Here is a 21689-nt window from a genome sequence, read left to right as displayed (position 1 = left end):
ATGTTTCATGCACTATTTTTAAAAATAAAATTTGCTAGTGGTGTACAGGTTCACAGGTAGGCACAGAATAATCGCTAAATAAAAATATTATAAGATAAAGCTGGTTATTATTTGAATGGTTTTTAATATACAGTATCACCGCGTAAAAATTAAAGCGTTCACTTTCTTCGTTCTAGCTGCACTATTTATTTTATTTTTTATATCCTTATAATAAATTTAAAAAATATATCTAACACCACGTATGATGTAGCAGCATTGTCATAGTTTTCCAGGCGAATTTCCGACATAATGTTGAATTTATGCCTCAATTTAACAAGCTGAATCTGCCAGATAAACTTTATATTAAAATCTGTTATACTAAGAGAGTGGGAGATTTACCCTCAGAGGTGTTTTGAGAACTGACTAGTTTGACCCTAATTAGACATAGTTTACATGTAAAGAGCCGTCGACAAAATTATTTATAAATATTTGTTGAACCACTGTCGTTAGGAACTTCTCTTAGAAAAGCGAAAGATGGTTGACGGCCAATCATATGTCTTAGTTTTCTCGTATGTTTTCATTCCGGCTGAATCTACGAATCGATTGTCCGAATCGGAATATCGAATGGAATCTGTGATTGAAATCCGAAAATGTTATTAGTCTTAGACCATATAATATTTCTAGATATTTATCTTTATGAGTCGAGTACCGAGGGCTTCAGGAGGATCAACATTATTGAAACTGCTTTGCAAAATACGATTAAGATTCACGATTGCATATTTTTTCTGTGAATGATGCATTAGCTTGCCATTATATTATTTAAGCAATGCTACATGCTCTGATTTTATAGAGCTTGTGCAAACGGCTTTTTACGTTTTATTGCTTAATATAATTCAAACTCCCACACTGTAAATATTATATATATTTAAAAATACATATATTATAATTCATTTATTTTCATCAATATTCAAATGTAATTAAAAACGCAAGGTCTCATAATAAAACAAATATGCAATATTCACATCCACAAAAATACATCCGACCGTCTATTTAATTATCAAATCAACTATTAACTAATTAATTAATTCAACAGACCTCCCGCCACCGCGCGACTGTACAGTGACAGTTCCGGCTGGCGTACAGCCTCCCGCGCCGAAGCCAGTACGGCGCTGGCTGCACGTTCGCGTGGACGCGTACGCTCACAATCCGTTCTGTTTACGACGGTCGGTACGAAAACGAGTGCTCGCGAACACGCTTCTTTGACATCACGCCCCCCACATACACGCTCCGAACGCACATGCTGTTTGTTGTCACCGTGACATTTCGAACGCACCATAAAAATAGTATTCGTCCAGATTTCGAAATAAAATAATTAATATTTTTCAATGCGTAGTGAATTGCTGCATATACTTTTGTGACGTGTAAATTATTTTCGTTAAAAATGAGTGAAAATCTATGCTAAAAAGTGTTGGTGAAAATTTGTACGTTTACATTCATTATCTGAGAATCAACGACAAGAACGTGCTAACTGACATTAATAGCGCTGTGAAAAGATAAACTTGTAAATTACTTTACATTATTATTAAAGAGTTTTTGCTACAAAAATATACATACATACATATATTATAACTTAAAATGAACGTACAACAAAAATACAGTTAAATTAACATTAAATCGAATTGCCTAAAGAAAATAATTTTCAGTGTTATACAATAATTACAATAGTTTAAATTATTTTTTTCAATACTCGTTTTAATTGCACCAGTGAAATATTCAAATCATTATACCTTCTTTTATTTTTTAACAAAATGAATTTTCTCAATAAATAAAAACACATTCTTTTCTTTTTTTCAAATAAAATATTGCTATAGTCATCGAGATAATTTTAAATGCGCAAATTTATTATTAATTATGTAAGCATATAATCTAGAATTTAAATAGTGTTTTTATCTTAACTACAAAAAACTTAGCCTATTCAAATAAATTATGTATATTCAAATATTCATTTTATTCGTTCAAAAGCGAGCTTAAGGCTACTTTTAAATGCCCAAGTCGAATTTTTAAATCTTAATACATTATTAACTTTTATATTAAAATTAGTTTAAATAATACATATCGGTTCAGCAATACATTTTTTTATTTAAATTTAATTGATTAAATGTGATTGTTTTTCGGTGATTCGTTAAATATGTATACATATATTCCATTAATTATAGAATATTTTACATTTAATTGAAGTTATCTTATTTAATAATTCATTACACTTTACATTAAAATTTTAAATTTTATTTTTGAGTAATTATTAATTTAGTGTAAGAGCGCTTTTAAGGCTACTTATTAATGCGCTAGTCAAATGTCTAACCTTTACCCTAATTTTGACTTGCGCTTTGTGCTCCAAAAAATCTTTAAAAAATAGTGTCTGGTGGCAAGTGGAAAGCGAGTGATTTTGAGCGCAAAGCGCGAAAATAGCATTGCCAAGTCTTATGTCGTTATACCTTTATTTATACATTATTCACTTTCAAAATAAAATCAGTTTTATTAATGTCATACATATTATTTTATTAATACATTTTCTATCTAAATATCTATTTGTTTTTCGGTTATTTTTAAAATATGTTTTGAAACGATATAAAGGCTACTTTTAGGTGGGCCAATCTAATATTATTTATGTATAATTAATTTAGTTAATAAATAAATATATATTTCACCTAAATAATAAATATTATTTATTATTGAAAACAATAAGACCATTATTCGTGCTAATTAAATTTTAATTTTAAATAAACATTTTTATCCTTTAAAAAAATTCTAATAATAATGTCTAATTATATCATATTTTAAATGCGCCAGTAGAAACTTGCTTAGATTATTTTATAGACATGTATGTTTGAATCTTTATTTTAAAATGTATTGAGATTTTTATTTAACAAATGATTTACTTGAATATTTAATTACATTTATTATTAAATAAAATAAAGATAATATTTTTTAGGTTTTCTTAAAATTACTATTAAAACGCGATTTTTTTTAATTATTGTATAATATATTATATTAATTATTATTGGGATATATTGGTATTCAAAACTATTTTCGTTATTAAATGACTAATTGCATAGCTATTCAATGAATTTGTAGGTGTAAACCTCCGAGTTTAACACTAATTTATATGCCGAGTTTCACCTTATCGCCGTAGGACGCTCGTCTTCACGTTGCGAAATTCGACGTTTCGAAACCACTTTTAATTTGTCCCAGAAAGACAATACACAAAAATGCAAAAATTCAATAGCATCTCTATGAGTGCGTTTGCCTTTAATTCATGTCATGGTTAACGTTCTTACGTGTGCTCGAATGTAATAATAAAAAAACGAATGATTCAGCATGGGCGTTCGAGTAGTGTCATAATCATTTCATAAGTGAATGTCGTGTGTGGATAGACGTTGGATCATAAAAATTATATATAATTATCCAACGTCTGTCTACAAAGCAGCATCCCCTCGAAACAGATCCTCGATCGTTCTTTACATACAGTGCTTCCTCGTGCTTGCTTTGTGCATGTCAATTTTCATATTTTTTATTACTCCCCAAGAAGTTCTCCGACCTGCATCCCGTATAATTGTGTGCTTCGAATGCAAATCATAGTTGCCATTGTCTAGTGCTTACTTGCATAGCAGAGCGGGGATTTCGTCAAGTGGCCGACTTGTGCAAAAAGGCATTTTCACGACGGCTCGAGTTTCGCAACGGTCTGTGTGGTAAGTTGATAACTCCTACTTAGTCTAGTATATATAATACAGTTGTACTGATACATAGTATATATAATATGACGGCGAAAGTTGCACTAAATTGATATTGAATAATCGGTCGGTATACGCCGAAATTGGACGTTTGAGAAGCGTTGTAGTAGTACCATAATTACCGGAGCCCGTGGGCCTTAGACGCGTTTCAAGGTTCGCTAGGAGCGAAAGTGCGCCGAGCGAGTTTTGTCAGTGGTAACAGTGAAGCAGCTGTGGCACTAGAATGGGTACAAAGTTTAATATGATTCGGCTTCCAGCCGACAAACACGCTATAGCTCAAAAACACGAAAATCGGTCGCGGTGAACTTATGATTGTTACGAGAGTTGAGAGACCCACGGTGAACATTACCATAAAGTTAATATTATCTTGTACGTACGTACTGTATTCCTTCGAGTAATTTGTAAATTAAAATCGTGAGTCAGTCTAGAGAGAAAGGATAAGTAACTTTGAATATTAATGGAACAAGATTACATATCTTAAAAGTACAATATTCAGCACTTTTGGTTCGTCGAAAATTATAATTACGTACTTCATTTATAAATATTACTAGGCCATATGATCCACAAGGCCAGTGGGAAACGGTCTTTAGATATGTAGCAATCCCCTGGACGCCAGGAAAGCCTCAAAGTTTCTACATAATAAAACGTATATATCGCTCTACATATGAAGTATATAAACGACGATCGAAGCCATTACCTTGTTATAAAATCAACAGAGGCATTCAGTATTATTTTATTAAACTTTATTTATGGTAAAACGTTTATATGACGATAACCGATATAGAAATAATGCCTATTCACAGTATTTTCAGTAAATAAATATTAAAAATATTGATAATGAAATTTTTTATAGAGATTGCATCTTATTCAGAATACAATTTTGATAACATTAAAATTAAATACTGCAAGGTGATGTCAAATTCAATAAAGTTATTCGAAGTAAAATTCGATGATTTTTTTTCTATAAAAGAGCTTGGTTCGAGTGAAAATTCATTAAAAATTATTTTTTTATCTGAAAAAATAAATCTTAAAAAATATTCGTATATATTTTTTAGTATTTAGAACTTTACTTTAAATGGCATGCCGCGATTGCGACCTTAAGACTGATATTTAACAGCTTACCCAGTGAGAAATAACACTAGTAAAATTATATTATTTTTAAATATACATGAAATTATGTATAATATACTTTTTTATACAACGTAACTACAAATAATAAAAATTGTTAAATTATCACAATAAAATACTAAAAATTATTTCGCGTTAGCAAACTAACCCAATAATTTATAATAAAATAAAACACATACTAATCTTGGTAATGGCCATGGTATTGCCTTTATTGAAAAGATAATTTTATGCCATTAGTGTTAAAATAAAATATAAAACGCAATCTAGTAGTCCAATTTTCGACCACTTTTTCGGGCAGCTAGGGCAGTATATCTGCAATAACGCGGCGAATGTTGACTTCCGATTCATCCATCGTCTCTGGTTTATCGAAGTAGACTAGCGACTAGAGAAAATAATCCAAATGTGTTAAATCACATGATCTTGGAGACCAATATACAGGTCCATTACACGAAATTTTGAACTCATCGAATGTTTCCTTCAATAAATTGATTGTGGCGTGCCGTATTGTTGAAACCAAAGCTCTTCCACATCAATGCCATTTAATTGGGGAACGAAAAAGTCAGTAATCATAGATCTATAGAGCTCTTTCTTGATTGTAACGTTCTGGCCGGCATCATTTTTGAAGAAAAGCACACCAAACAGTGACTTTTTGTGAATATAACGGCGTTTCAATAATGGATTTTGGATTTTCTTTACTCCAAATGCGGCCATTTTGCTTGTTGACGTAGTCATTAATCCAAAAATGAGACTCATTGCTAAACAAAAATTTGTCGTAAAAATGAGGATCAAAAAGAACTCGTTTTCGGCCCATTCACCGAACGTACGACGCACACGATGGTCAAGCGGCTTCAATTATTGCACGAGCCGGATCTTGTTAGCTCGTAAACCAAGATCTTTTCGCAAAATATTCCATCAAGTGAATGGACACAGCTACAATTATTGCTGTACACGATGGCGAATCAGCTCATTCGGGTTCTCCTCGATATTACGATCCACAGTAGAAACAACTTATTCAATGTGCAATGTACGACGTCTCTGCGGATGTGTATTATCAATTGGAGTATGCGTGGTGTGAAAACGATCCATGGTTATTCGAATTACTTGCTCGGATGGACGTTTATGTCGACCGTAAGATAGACGTAGCACACTAAGTTTCGCAAACTGAACCACGATTTTCGAAATAAATTTGCAAGCGTTGTTCTGGCGTAAGTCTATTCATAGTGAAATGGCAAACCAAACTGAGCAGAAATCAGCTGTCAGCTGTCAAATTGTCGCTGGAAAAAGTGTTGCCAATTCAAAAAACAAACATTTAAAAATGTCATTAATTTATTATAAATAGGTTTAACTTTTTTTCAATACATACAATACATTCTTTGTGAGCTGAAATAGCACATTATCACAAAATATTCAATATCAAATATGAAAGATTTAACTCGATTTTAGTTAATCATCTTAATATTTTTTCATGCGATTATGAAAGTCTAGTTTAATCAAATCTGTTATGATCGATCAGAATTATATTGTAATTATATAATAATGGCTAATCCAATTTCTGTTTCCAAACTTCTAAAAAAAAAACACAACTTTCAATAATTATAGAATTTTTTTAAATTAAATGGCCGCCTCCGGACCTGTTATAGCAGGCAATCATTTCGATGTTATTTTGGATGATTTTGGCGGGTGTTTGATTTTAGGTGCGTCAACATTTCAAGTTTGTCGGCGTAGACACGACTCTTGGCGTAGCTTTACAAAAAAATCCAACGGCTTTAAATCGCACGTTTTTGAGACACAGTTAACGTCACCAAATTGTGTGCCAACTTACGCTCTCTTGTTGAAACCACGTGTCTTTCACGTGCATATCTTTACTTATGTGTTGTTTTCATAAAACATTAGGCGCAATGACGCCGCCTGACCACAATGCGCACCAAACAGTCACTTTTTGGGCATGAAATGGTCTCTCGTGAATCACATGAAGATTTCCCTTGCCCCATATGCAGCAATTTTGCTTTCTACCATACCCATAGAGGTGGAAATATGCCTCATCAGAGAAGAAAATTTTCTTTGAAAAATCAACATTAACTTCCTGCTGCTCTAGCGCCCAATATGCATAATTTTTTCGCTGTCCATAGTCTCTGTGCTTGAATTATTGCGTTATCTGAATTTTATATGCGTGTATGTGTAAGTCCAGATGCACTAAATGGAGTCATAAAAAAGCTCAAAAGCTGAGAAGGCCGACGAATTAACAGTTCCTGGTCTTCAGCCACACTTTTATTTACAGCAGCAATATTCTGAACGGGCGCCACAATTATGCACATACCTTACCCGATCTCCAACGCATCTAGTATTTTTATTTTATATCACTAAGTGTTTGCACAGTAGGACGATGAAATTTACCATAATCTTCCTGTAAATGTCGATACACAGTTCGTATGGATTTGTTATTTCCGTAGAACAATTAAACAATGTTTACGCTTTGAGCAGTATAGCTTTTGAAAAACATTTGACACTTTACACACGCGTGATTATTGACAGCTGTCAGATTTACAGTGCTGCCAACATAATAAACTCGAACTGAATCGTCATGTAGTTACTAATTCCGATCTCTTAGTCACGGTTGAAATTGTAAAAAAACCACTAAGGTGCATATAATATTTGAATTCAGGTCTTTCAGGTCAATATTAAGAGACTTATACCACTCGTCTATCGTGCTGGTCGTAACAAACTCATCTTAATTGTATAATTCCGACTGTTTCGTTGTTTCGTGTAAGAGCTTCCTTTCACAAATACTTTAAGGTTGTTGAAACTAAGGCAGAAATTCTACTCAAAAATGCCAGTTGTAGACAAGCACTATTCATAAAGAAAATCCGCCCTTGGATTATACTACTTTAAACATTAATGACGTTGAGTCACGAGAAGTAGTTAAAAAAATCATTTCAACACAATGGTTTTTTTAGATGCTTCAAAATATATATTAAATTTTATAATATAGCGAGATACAGATTTTATTTAGTAATTAAAATTTTAATAATTTGTCGTTATATATCTAGTAATATAGAATCAATATATGAGCATTATCAATAAATATTTCTTAAATGCACAATACAGTTTTTCAACGCTTTACGTTTATTTATACATACAAATGTAAAATTATATCAAATACACTTTGAAGTAATAGTTAATAAAAATATTTAAATTAAAGATAGATTTTTAAAAATGCTATAAATAATCTGAAATACTCACATAAGTTAGTTAAATACGAAATTTCCCCACTATTTTTTTTTATATAAGTATATAAAATAACCATATTACTATATAAAAATTAAACAAACAATATACTATAATATGCAAATAGAAGAAAACATAACTCTTTTCTTTATGTTTTTAAATCATATTTGCAGGATATTCGGAATTATAAATTTATTTCGTTAAGTCCTGATTTTATTTGATTTGATATCTTTTAGAAACAAACATCTTAGTATTTTTTATATCCTTTCTAATAATAAAAATATTTCATCATATATGGTCAAGTGTAAAATAGCTACTGCCAGCAAACCAACTTTTTGCTATATATTGCGCTATGTACACGTTGTTCAAATTGGCACGAAGTGTTATATGCTACAGTTGAAAAGTTGGATATTGAAAAAATATAAAAATATAAAATAAAGAAATATAAGCAACATAATTTTGACACTTTTTATACTAAGAAAATCAGACGAAAATTTTGTTTTTCTAATAGAGCTCCTCGTCAACTATATAGACTGAAATGAATACAAAGAAAAAAGTAATTGTGTATAGATATGACACCTAGTCTCATAGTATTTAATTAAAGGTCTTACAGTTGTAAAGGGTAATGTCCGACTCATGGTCAACATGAACATTTATAACACATACTCATAAATACAATATTCGATTCGATTTAATACCATAGCCACATTCCTGTCGTTCAACTAATCCCTTTCCATTGAAAATACTTCACGTAAACCGAAAAATTCGTTAAAATTTGTCGTGTTAATCCCTTGCGCTCGTTAAGATGAAAGCGTTCGTTTAAACCCTTTACGGATAAATAATAATAGTGCCTGAAAAAAATAATTACAAAGCCTACAGAGTCTAACCAGACGCACGTTTCAGCGTTAATAAAGTGAACTGGGGCCCTTTGTGATTTATCATTTAATTCACAAACACGCGGTGACCGCACATTCATAACCGGAATGATACAATTTCTGTCGTCGTCGTTTATATCTGTTTGTTTTCTCTTCGGTAGTGTGTGCTTTATTATTGTATTTCATGTGTAAATCCTTTATTTTTTTATTCGGTCTCTTGTCTTTCTCCGACGACGAATATCGCTTTCACTTTTCTTATAATTCTGTTCTCATTAAAGCGCGTATGATGTAACGCCGCGGGACAGAGGAACAAAAAAGTTATACGTAAACGTAGTAGTTGTATTTTTTTTGTGATGATGCTATACGTGTCATCAAATAGCACCATATTAGTAAAAAATCATGTTTGTTTCATCAAAATAATATTTTTTTAAGTCTTCAAACTGAAGACGTATAAACTACATGCTTTAAAAAAATGATAAATAGAATAATTACATACAATACATTGCACTATTATTTTTATTTAACGTTGATTTAATATAAAAATATTATTTTTTTAAATGTCAATCCTTCAACAAATCACTTTTAAAAATTCATAAAAAAATGGCAACTAACCAATGACGCCTTGTCATACTTTGTTTTACATTATTTTAATTAATGTTTTTTTGGAGTTTTCCTTTCGCAGAATTTCTTGAAACAGATTAAAGACTTTGAAAAAGGAAAAATATTGTTTAATAATTAAATGTACAATTATTATATTTTCAAATATTGTATATTTACCTAACCCTTATCTAATCTAAACTGGCATTAAATGCTTAGACTCAATTAGATTTAATATATACTTATGCATATACTAAATTATATATACATATATGTATATTCAACTAACGTTAAGACTAAACGCATCTTTTGGGAATAGTTTAAAAACACGCTGTCATAAATTCACGTGAAAGTTTTTTTTTATCAGCAAAAAATCCAGGAAAGCAGTGTCATTTACGTGCTGTATTTTATCAACGATCTCGATTGTGTGCGATATCCTCCTTTTTTCGGTTCGTTCGCAATCGCCTCGTTGCGAATAAACTGATCGTTACATGGATCCTCACGGGTCCTATCTCAATTTCGGATCGGCGATCGCAAAACAGAGGTCCTTAAGCTCCGGCTTCCAATCGAAGAGCACGCTATAAAATTTGAAAAAGCCTTGCGACAACGAGTGACAAGGAAATGTGTCTAAGATTTGTTGTAGTGTATATAAGGTAAAAAGAAAAACAACGTCGTATCGAGAAAATGCGAGTATAAAAATGAAAGCGTTTAAGGTCAGCGTTAACGATGTACATGCTGGCAGGAGGTTAGATGTAAGCAAACTATAAAAAAGCTTTAAAATACTTTAATCAAGCGGCCTCCGCCTTACTCACATATTGACAAAAGTGTAATGTAATATATCGACGACCTTAAGGATATATTAGTTAACTATTTTAGGTTACAATGACTTAATAAACTCTTTTGCTCCTATATAAATCGGTTAATGTGCTACTTTTCTGTTGGTTGAATTTAACGCAACTTCACTGTTGCAGCGATAATCCGGAAATTTCACTTCATATTATATAAGTAAAATATACTAATATAAAACGGTACATATTTTAATGTGTATGACAATTTTATTATTTGTATCAGTTATTGGTATTCGAGACCTAAGTTAAAAATTTCTATTGAAACTATTCAGTTGGCACACACCCAGAAGCGTTTCACATATCTATCGAATTTCACAAGGAAGTGAACGCGACCAACGGCTATCGAAGTAAATACCTCAATACATACTTTCATACGTATGTGTATATTGAACTAATATACATAAATTTAAATATTAAAGTAATATTAACCAAAAGCTCTAAAAATGTAAAATTAATTGAAAAGGGGTTACAGAGTTTATTCATTCCGGGCTCCTGAACTAATTTTCGTCATTAGATTATTTTTATTGCTTACTTACCCTAATTACACTTATAAAATACAGTGTGTACATGAATAATAATTATATAGTAATTATGTAGGTCACACTGTACTATACTAGGCTAATTTCGTGCAGCGACCCGAAAGTGAAATCTGACGAGACAATCGGGCGATAAAAGTGGTTTTCGAAATTGAATCTGTAATACCACCCGATCGCTTCTTTTACCTTTTCGCAATCGCATTGTATGTGTACAAACATATAAAAAACTAATTTAGATTCTGAAGAGTCATCTCATTGTTTGTTTTTATTCCTTATTGGTTCCGCAATCGTATTTGTGACGGTATTTTGTCCCTATCTTATTTTGTTTCGCTTACGAACTACTTTTTGGGTACTTTAGATGGGAGTTCTTTTGCATTTTATACATGAGACGGTTGTGTAAATCTTTAATTTGTTTTATCAGCGAATTTGTAGTGGTTCCATTAAGTTTTGCGCTTTTGGCTATTTAGTTTGAAACAGACTTGTATGTGTATATAGGACTGTGTTACTAATATTGTAAGAATACATAAAGAGGAAAATTTTAACTAAAGTTTTAGGTAAAAGTATAAGAAAGTGGTTCTTTACTTATCACTAACTATTATTTGGGATATAGTAGCAGAATATTTGTTAAAAATGTTTTTAATGAAGCTGGCTTATTCGAACATTTTATAAATTCAATTTTGGAAGTATTATTAAGTAAATGTATTAATTGTTGCTTATTTTGATTGCTATGACCTTCTTTATATATAACTATTTTGCGTACTATTTATCATGCTTACTATTTGTATGTAAAATTTAGTTTGTTTATATTGTAGAATATAAAAATTTAAAAAATAGTGATATAAACTTAAACATACATGAACCAGGGATTATTTTTGAGTAATAAATTGTAATTTTTCATTTTAATAGTCTAATTCTATACATAAATACTTGGATTAAAAACTGTATTTTTATGAAAATAACCAATTGGATAATTTGTGTTATGTTATTATGTGGCTCAAGAATAAGAAAGACAAAGGATGATATATGTAAGGGAATAAGGAATATATATTGATAAAAATGTTATTTAAATAATTTATGTAAACTTGAAACGGAGTTTAAATGTCAAATTAATAAATATGCCAATTTAACGACCTTGCCCTTTAGAAGAATCTGACAATGCCCACATCAAAAAGGTTTATTTATAAATAAAAAAACTAGGCACAATACACTCAACTGGGTATATATGTATACTCGCGACAGTCCTTTGTTGCCACCATTGAATGTTATATACCCAGAAGCGAATGCCTTTGAAAGTCTTATTTAACTTGCTAAACGCCGTTCGGTACGAAATTTGCTTTTTCTTTTTATATGTATTTGTATCCGCATACACTTATGCGAGAGGGGATAACGATGATAATTCCGGGGGCGCGTGCCCATACCTCGGTATACATAATGTAAGTGGATAGTAGGCCCGCCGGCGACGTATCTCGGTTTAATTTTATCCGCGTCGAATTAACGAAAATATTTATTCTACGTTACCTTTGCAAAGTTGCGTTCACAAAGGTAAAGTATTAAATTCGGCGCTGAAGGATATCAAAGTGTACTTGCGCTTAATCCATTAGCCGCTCTTCAAACACCGACTGCGACTCTGTGTGTACTCGGAGCGGCAGCTTGTACCCCGAGTGCGGCCCTGGCGCGGTGCGCGTCGAACGTATAATGCCATTATTTCGAACGTAACCAGGGGCGCAATTGCCTCGTGATCGAATAGCATGTATAGGCTCAATCAGCTCGATTGTAGTGAATTTAGGATGCTCTAAGAGGTGGAATTCTAATTTATATTATAAAGTTGTCTATTTAATATTTATTAAATATTCAGTAAAAATCAGTACCGCATTTATTGTTTAAAACGGTAGTAAATTAAAATAATACTTATTTTAAAATTACATGATTAAGTCTAATACACTGGTTCAAAAACTTTTTGTTGTCATATTACCCTGAAAAATCTTACGACCCACTTTTATGTGACTCTAAAAAAGGCTTTTGCAAACTACCTTTTATTTATTAAATATATATATTAATATCCATTAATTTGAAGAAGGTATAATTTGTTAATACAGTAGACCCTTCCCCCAATAACACGGTAAATTGGGGACGTGATATTTGGATGCCCGTTAATTTATGTGAGAGCGAGCTAAAGAGAGAATATCTCATCACACACGCCTGATTCATACGTATTTTCTAGTCCCCCAACTATATGCACCCAATATTTACCGTGTTATTGGAGGGGTCTACTTTATAAGAAAAAAGAATTTCACATAATTGTTAAGAATATTTCTTTGTTGCGAAACAGTCACGGGAAACAATATATTACCGTAAGACAAAAAGCACCGAAAAGCAAAATATTTCTGTTGCACAATTCAAAGATATCCATTAAGCAAATTTCACTCTGTTGAAATAACGAGTGCAAAAATTGACTAGATGGTCACTGCATGGTTGTGATTGCAAAACTATATGTATGTGCACAACTACAAGACCTCTGAAAACTTTTCACTGATATTATCCCTCCGCCAGCTTCTCCACCACCACTCGGAGAATAACATTCTCGCCCGTCATAGTTTGTCGCAATGTTTAATATTAACTAATAAATTATTACTAGTTTCCAAAGGCGTCTTTTTGCCTGCAAAGTCACACCCTTTAGGGTTAGAAAATCTTAAAACTTTTATATTTTTCATTAGCAACTAATCATCACTACACGTTTTCTTTAATATTTTATTTAATAAATATTGTGTAAATCATGAAAATATATAACAATATGAATAATATATGGATCGTTTATTTTAGAAAAATACAATTTTATGAGCAATATATAAAATAATTGTTCCATAAAACGAATTGTTTGTGCATTACTGTTTACACTGTATTTTGGACATTGGTTAAAAAAGTGAACACCTTATAAATTATAAACTCTCTGCAACGAATCCTTTTTCCAAGATTTACCTTACAAACAATTTGTTTTATGAAACACAGTATTTATTTAAATGCACATATTTCTTAAAATAATTCTTTGTTAAATAGCACCAATTTTAAAAGAAGCTCAGAACAAACTTCAGATTAGTGATTCTTGTTTTTTAAGCGGTCCATAACTAGCAGCTTATTTTTTGCAAGCTCTTGAATAATGCGTGATTTTAATATAACTAATGCCTTTAATTGATTATTATCAAATGAAGAAGGACGCCTATGAACTTATTCCTCTTTAAGGCTCTCGTCTCCAGCACCAATTTTTTGGAACCAACGTTTCATCGTACGTTTCTTAGCAGTAGCCATACTAAAAATATTTTTTATTTAATAACAAATCAACAATTTTGAACTCTCACAAAAAATATAAAATTCAATAGCCCAATTTGAACCAAAATTAACTTTAAAACTTAATTCTATATTTCGAAATACTGACTAAGTCACTTAAAAATAAGTTAATATTTAATTAAAAAATTTAATATTTTCTTTAAGACTTATTATTTATATAATAGTACATATATACATACAATAGTTATCCAAAAAATTTAAAACATTCCCAGGATAGAATTTTTATTAGAAAATTGAAAATATATAGTGGTTCAACCCGTGTTTTATTAGTTGTTACTATTTCATTAAATGATTAAAAATGACCGTGAGTTGCAATATGTGGTTTGAAAGACCTTCATCTGTCACCAAATTTATTATTTACTTCAATACATGACCTAATATAAAAATCTCTAATAATACAAAAGATAATTAATCTTGTGTTGAGTAATATTATAAACTAAAGCTAAGAAGTATTTTAATGATTTTGCGATATTTATTTTATTATTTGAATATAATAGGATGTATGTCATATTTAAGTAATTAACATGAATTGACAGAACGCATTAACACACATGTCAGTGATAGAGGTGTCATTATAAGTTTGTCAAGCGTTAAATGAAGTTTGTCAAAGTTTCTGAGTTAAAAGTTTGACAATTCAAATAGGCACAAGTCCCGTAATAAGTAAAGTGGAACGCAGGTAGCTGTAAGGCAGGTATTAATTAAAACACATAACTTTTATTGATACCGAGTCAGTATACAATACAACACAATACAATACCTGTTGAGAATTCGAGAGTTCACCGGATGCGGGTGGGAGCGGGAGATTTGGTAAATTATGGGGTGGGTCGATGAAAGGGTTGTCTAAGTGTAGCTAATTCACGCGCTTTGAAGCAAACCCAGCTCCAAAACGTTGCACCTGTCTGTGGGATTACGCCAGCAAAGTTTCAATACATACCTTGATGGTAATTGCTCCTTGGAGAAAACGCGCTTCCGATGCCAGGGCTCAGCTGGCAATTCATTACAGTTATGAAACAAGCTAATTGAAAGAAACCATCAACTGCGAAACTTCCCCGTTGCTACTGCATAGTTTCCGAGTGATTTTGTTGCAAAATTTTAATTAAAAACGACAGAGATTGTTTCAAGCGCTGCTCAACATTTGTTTTGCGCCCTCGCCAATCAGACTATTGCCTTAATCACGGAGAAATTTCAAGTTAAATCGCGAAATTGAATTTGTGGTTTCCCACAAAATAAGTTTCAACGCAACGAACTTGATGAGTTAGTGCGTTTATATTGTAGTACTTATTTTGAATGGGCATATACCCAGAGAGTTTTTGAGACGAGATAAACCACCAAAGTATTACATGTATCAAACTTTGAACATATTTTGGTTTACATAGAAATATTTAGTTAGCTTTTATAGTAAACTTTGGATCAATAGATCTTTGTAGAGCTGCTTGATATTTAATAAAAATATATAAATACAAGTAAATGTACATGATTTATATATAATAAAAAAAACTTTTATATGTTTATTAAAGGATAATGAAGCATACGGTTTAATACATTTAAATATATATAAAATTTTAATTATTGTAAATATGTTTTGATATATTGTGTACTTACGTTTTATGTTTACATTATATTTTAAAATATACAGCTATAGCTATTTATTTAAAATTATGACATAAATAAAATATTATTATTTATGTTGGCAAAAAATTATAATATGCTGAAAAATTAAATTATTTAGATATGTAATAGTATACAAAAATAGATACGATTTAATCCAATGAGAATTTTTGCGATCGTATATTTTATTTAAGGAACATAGATTCGATCTTTAAGTTGAAAGCCCATGATTTGAATAATATATGAGTTTTCAGTAAGATGCTCGTTGCATTAGGAATACTCGAATAAAATTTACTCAATCTACACAAATATTTTTTTACAAACTACGTCGAAATGCTGATTAAGAATTCTATTTACACTATTTAAGTAAATATTTGATTTTTTTAAATCAGAATACAATACATATCCAACGTACGAATCATTCAGTAAGCTTCCGATACTTCGGAAACCGCAGTTAATCCGGAGTAATCCGGATCGGAAAAGCGGAATTCAGGCAAAATAAATATTAGCTGTCTGTTCTTATATTTTAAAATAAATAACGAATACGTGTATATATTTTAATATTTAATAACGTACATCATAGTACAGCTAATATTATTTTTTTTATTATGAATGTATTATATATAAAATATACCCTAATATCTTAAACACTTCATGATACAATGCCGTTTTTGGGCACTGAACGTGTCCGCCTGGAGCTTTTTCATAAAATATAACTGCGGAAATCGAGTGTAATGTGCTAACAAAGATAGAGAAAGACGAAAGGTATGTGCGAAGTTATCGCTGGTCATTCATTTTTCCCAGATTGTTGTAATTCCGCCATGAGCTATTTTCGGACTGCGAACACGGACCGCAATAATTTCTATTATTTGTCACGTGACTAAAGGAAAATATGCTCTTTGTGCTTATATACTATTTGATGAAAAAAACACAAAGGCTTACTAGCCTCAATGTTTTTTTTATCTTTAGTGTCGTTTATTATACACATAATACGTTTATTGTGTATTGTATTGGAGCCTGCCAGTTATTTTTTTTAATTTATCAACTTTAAATGTAATCTCGTATACTGCTGCAACGCCTAATTTTATTAGCGTATACATTAATATATACATATTTACTTATAAAAAATAATGTCAAAGAAATAGAAGTACACTTTTATATGTTTAATTTTTTATGTGGGCAATTAACTTTTGAAACATTGATATGAACACAAAAGACAGCTCTAATATTTTAAAATTGGGTTCTACAACAACCAAAAAATATTCTTTTATGTATTTTTAACAAAATTATATATATTCTCAATTAGCTTAAAACCTCACAATCAAAAATTTCGAAATGTCCTTTAAATGCTAAATATAAAAAGAGAACTTTTTAAGTACCAATATTAAATGATATCACACATTATTTAAAAACTTTAGGAAGTGACTAAAATTTGCACTCTTATCTCATGAAAGCAATAGTGAAGATTATTGCAGTTAACCCAAAATTTTCGTGAAATACGCTAATAGTATGTGCAATGAAAAAATGCTCCTGTTATGAATTTTTTTTTAAATATGATATTGACTAAATTATTGGTTTAGAAATTCACTGATGGTTCAGTTTTAATAGTAAAAAGTCTTAGAATTTGTTTGGGCCTCATGACAAAAATGGCATTTTATATATTTTTTAACATCGTAATATATTTTATTGAATAAATAATAATAGGTACGAGTAAACCCTTTCTATGCTACAAATAAATATAAAAAATTAGTCACCGTTCCGACATACTAAATATTTTAATTTGGTATTAAAGATTATTAAAAATATTTACTCATAATATTGACCTGATAATCAGTCGTGTTTTCTTTGCTGCTCAGTGTTGCCATGTAGTGAATTTCCAGTCCAGAGCAAATGCAATAAAATTATTCCATCGCAGTGAAAACGCTCGATTATCAAGCGTTTATATTTAGACTTTTTATAACATTATTACGAGTGAAAAGTCGAATAAAGCACATCTAAACCGAATTTAGCCCAATAGAAGAGCGGAAAAAACAATTATCCCTTCTCAGAAGTCAAAAATCCACGTCAAAAGCAATAAAATCGTGCCGTCGCACATATAGCCTATCTGTTAAATTATATTTTCGCTAGTTTTAAATATATATCTACTGGTGAAAATGTATTTAGACTTAACTAATGAAAATATAATTTTAAAATAAAAATACACATACACTGTAACATCGGATGTAAATAAATAAAGTATATAATATATGTATATTATTGCCTGCCAGATAATTTATATTTTCGCATAATTTCGACTATGTATTCCGATACGATTTTACTGAAATAACATATTTTCAAAAATATTTTAGGGGTAGATTTGGGACTGTTTTTTCTATATTTTATTTTAGGAATAACAACATGAAACTATATGTGCTATTTATTTATTTTGCTGCATTAAATCCAGTTGTTAAATTATTAAAAGTAAAATTTATAAAATTCAGGTGGTTACCTAAATTTACTGCTACTAATTTACATTCGTTGAACATTTCCTCTCATGTTTAATATTTTTTAAACGTTCAAAAAGCAATAAAGTCGTTAATAATTTGCAAACAAATTTTAATACAAATGGAGCTGCGACAAAAACTACAATCTGTCCCTTTTAATAATAATAATTATTGTGAAAGTACTACCTAGAAATTTTGTGCTTTTGAAGGCAATGTTCTGTTCCTTTTATTTATTGTATGTATAAAAAGAGCTAAAGGAACTTATACCTGAAATAATGTAAAATGTATTTCAGATTCATTATTTGAGGTCGGTTTTTACTTTTTTTTACATATATTCTTGCTATGATTTTTTCAATAGTCAAGCCCCTCAAGAAGAACGAGCCCGGGATATGTCCCCTCTCCCTCCCACTATCTCGGCAGGCCTGGGTAAAAGCACTAAAAATAGTAATATTATACCATTTTCTATACATCGTGAATGCAACTTAAAATCTAGTAAACCAATAGCGAATTTCGTTTTAAAAATAGTTTAAGGCGATACATCATCTGTTAAGGCCAAAATTTTCTGAACCTATATGTACTGAAACACCTGCACATCGAATAAATACAGTTTCACATGTGTAACTAGTGATATTATATTTATACTAGTAAAAGTATACCTTTCAACATAACAGTTGCGAAACGACCATTTGCTGTTAGAACACAAACCTAACCAAAACGAATTTAACAAACCCAATTTGACCTAGTGCAAGTTCTAAAATAACTATACTTTATTATAACTTTTATAATGCTAGTTTGTTGAGGTTAGGTTTGGGTTTGAGCAGCAAATGGACGTTGCGCCACTGTTATTTTTAATTTTATAGACATTTTTGAGCAGCGTGTTATTTCACTAGCACCTATGAGTTAAATTATGTTTTCGTTTGTAAAAATATATATACTCGTATATTAGTAAAAATTTATACAGATCAGTGAAACAGTTAGTGAAACTATATTTATAGTAGCAAAAATATAACTTGAATCAATCAGAGTAATGATAAGTATATTAAACATATCGCGAGCTTTAGAGCTAATAGTAAGGGCCTGAACTCATACTTGCCATCTCTTTCTCAATTATGAATTATGATGAAATGGATAGCTCTTGAACTGACTGTGTTAACGCAAATATAGTTTGGTGCAAATTTACTTGTACATTTGCTATAATTGAAAGAAAAAACTAGGCATTAAGTACTTTAATTTACTATTTTAATTCTATAATTTAAATTCGGTTTCAACACCTAATTTCTAAAAATATTTTAAATAAGATTTAGTCCGTTCAATACAGTTAATTACGATCTAAATATAATATAATGTATTTATAATTAGCAATTCTAATCAGACTTACCTATTTTTAATATTTAAAAATAATTATCTTAAAGCGTTTTGTATTGTTTCATAACAATCTTTTTTGGAACACTTTTTCATAATTAACTTGTCGTTTTAGAGTAAAATACTTTTTTAGAATAGGTATTCGAATTTATATTTTCTATTATTTTGCTATTTAAACTCGAGTTAAGATTCACAACATTGCTTACATATCGATCAAAATTTAATATAGCTATGCAAATGAAGTTTTATATAGAATGAACTTAATCATAGAATACTAATAAATGAGTCCATTAGACGGTTGACAATGAATTATTAACACCCATTCAAAACAATGATAAATGTCTATGAAGTTTTCGTATTCGATACACACGCACAAATTCGTCAGAATCCTTTTATCGTGGCTTTCCCACTCCACAAATAAACTGTCAAATCGACGAAATTATATCTATCCCTCATCCGAAAGACAAAGCGGCCGCGTTCGCTCATTCATCACGTGGCGTTTTTCACGTGTTGACACGTGGCGCAAAACCCACCGTTCTGATCGATTTCGTTCATTTTTAAACGTCCACCCGCTCTAACTCAATTCGCCCGTTTAATAATTAATAATTGAGAAGAACTGGTTAAATCGTAACAGCGCTCGCTCGCGCCGCCTTTCCATTTGCGAATCGCAAATCAAAAATTCATACGAACTGAACGAAAATCATATTGAAACTAATTAATTTATTAACGTTCCACCTTTTACGATGACGCAAGGGTTATTTTGACGTTCTGGCGTGTTTTAATTAAATAAGGTTGTTGTTGAGGCGAGCTATGATTTAAATCAGAATTTGTTGATTTTATTATAAATTCCAATTGATGTTTGTTTGATACTTCATATTTTCCATCTACGCTGAGGTACAAATTATAATAATAAAGATAAGTCATTTATTGAATTATAAAAATTACATTAATAAATTCTACAAGATAAAGCCATCATAATGACTTTAACTTGTAGACCTTAATTTTCCAGATTATAAATAAATATATAACTAGATTTAATTTCTCTTACTCTGCTATGAAAATATGCAAACATTCCATATTTATATTATATAATACTAACTTTCATACCATGCTTCGTCCATGTTTAATTTCTGGTTTATATTTTAGTTTAGCCTAACCATTGAATGAATTAAATCAACCAACAAACACATTTTAATTCTCTACTGACATAAAAAATAAAAACAATATGTTTTAAATAAGTTAGGCATCACAGTGTAATATAGCTTTACTTTACATATATTCCGATAATCTATATTTTACAATTCAAAGTATATTATCATCAAGCAAATGGATTTTTATTTTCTCGAAATCTAAGCACATATATAAATCTTGCAGTGCGTGTCCTGAACCAGATTCACAAATATTCATCCGAATCCCGGTCAGGCACTTTGGATTTTTATGTCGGTCCATTTCGTGGGCGATATATTTTTTACTTTCTTATTTGCGTTCTAACCCCACCGACAATCAATATTCGCGTCATGTCCCGGATCGGCAATAAAATTTAATATATATATTTTTATAAAGTCAAACTTGCCTGAGCGCGGACCGGGCGATTCCCGCAGGGATTACGGAAGTCGAGAGTCGTCCTTTACCGTTATTACGTCGCCCTATAATTCATCAACTCGTTTTTTTTCCTTTTGGACCCTTCACTTTTAATTCGCCGACTCAAAGATTTACGCCCTCTTCGTGTAAATGTAACAAGTACGCCCGCGAAACATATTTGGAAATTGCAGCAGACGTTAAAATTTGACCTGAAACTTTTACCGTAAAAAGTCCAGAAATAATACTTAGCAATTTTATTTTCAGAATAATATAAAATATTTTATTCAACACATTTATTGAGCTTGCAAGTTTTTTTATTTTAACATCATAATTC

General features: G+C 30.7%; 1 protein-coding gene across 5 annotated transcripts in view; it reads left to right on the top strand.

Annotated features, from left to right (window-relative positions):
• The first annotated feature begins 1139 nt into the window (after positions 1-1139).
• LOC148235863 (uncharacterized) overlaps positions 1140-21689 on the top strand; it is a 183296-nt gene continuing 162746 nt past the window's right edge. For 2 of the 5 annotated variants that reach the window (XM_088184446.1, XM_088184444.1), the window contains exons 1-2: positions 1140-1206; positions 3569-3728. The gene's annotated coding sequence lies outside the window, so the exon portion shown is untranslated. Of the gene's footprint in view, positions 1207-3565; positions 3729-21689 lie in introns of all 5 variants that reach the window. The other 3 variants (XM_088184447.1, XM_088184448.1, XM_088184449.1) reach the window with 3 other exon arrangements.

The sequence above is a fragment of the Plectrocnemia conspersa genome, unplaced genomic scaffold (assembly GCF_051122295.1).
Source record: "Plectrocnemia conspersa isolate PC_06_02 unplaced genomic scaffold, ASM5112229v1 ptg000004l, whole genome shotgun sequence".
Lineage (NCBI taxonomy): Eukaryota > Metazoa > Arthropoda > Insecta > Trichoptera > Polycentropodidae > Plectrocnemia > Plectrocnemia conspersa.
This window is presented reverse-complemented; position numbering and strand designations above follow the sequence as displayed.